The sequence below is a fragment of the Ictidomys tridecemlineatus genome, chromosome 3 (assembly GCF_052094955.1).
Source record: "Ictidomys tridecemlineatus isolate mIctTri1 chromosome 3, mIctTri1.hap1, whole genome shotgun sequence".
NCBI lineage: Eukaryota > Metazoa > Chordata > Mammalia > Rodentia > Sciuridae > Ictidomys > Ictidomys tridecemlineatus.
In genome coordinates this window covers 127,485,046-127,486,077 of record NC_135479.1, presented here as the reverse complement: position 1 = coordinate 127,486,077, position 1,032 = coordinate 127,485,046, and positions in this window count along the sequence as shown.

Genomic DNA, 1,032 nt, shown 5'->3' with positions numbered 1-1,032 from the left:
ATATAGGCAAAAATTGATCACTCCAACAAAGAGATAAGAGAGAAAATACAGATAGCAAAAGATTACTTCAAGAAAAAGAGACTCTGAAAAAAAAACAAAAACAGAAATCCTTGAAATGAAGGATACAATCTCAGCACCACATACAAATAAATAAATAAATAAATAAAGGTCCATCAATAAGTAATAAAAATATTTTTAAAAAACTCAATAAAGCATAACCAACAGACTAGATCACTTGGAAGAAAGAACGTCAGAAAATGAAGACAAAGCAATCGATGTGGAAATTAAAGTTGATCACACAGTGAAGATAGTAAAAACAATGTAATGATGCAATTTAAAGAATTAGAAAAGCAAGAACAACCCAAAACCACAGTCAGTAGAAGGAAAGAAACAAAAAATATCAGAGCAAAGACAAACGAAATACAAAGCAAAAAAAAAAAAAAAAAGACAAAAAATTGGCAAACTTCTAGACTAAGAAAAAGTGACCCAAATAAGTAAAATCAGAGATGAAAAAGAAGCGATTACAACTGATACCACAGATAAACAGAAGATCATTAGGGACTATTATGAACCACCATCCACTAACAAACTGGAAAACTTTAAAGAAGTGAATAAATTTCCAGACACATATAACTTACCAAAATTGAACCATGAAGACATGGAAATCTGAACAGGCATTAACAAATAAAACAGTGAAATCTGTAATTAACGTCTTCCCATAAAGAAAAAAAACAAGGATCAAATGGCTTCACTGCTTAATTTTATGACATTTTTAAAGGTACTAACATCATTTCTTCTCAAATCATTCTAAAGTATTCAAAGGGAGGAAATTAACCTGATACCAGATGAGGAAAAATTCACAACATAAATAAGAGAAAAAAAAAAGAGAAAAAGAAAAGTATAGACCAATATCCCTGATAAAGCCAGATGTAGAAATTCTCAATAAAATACTAGTAATACAAATCCAAAATCACACAAAAAATTCTACACCACAATTTAGTGGAATTTATTTGAGAGATACAAAGATGGTTG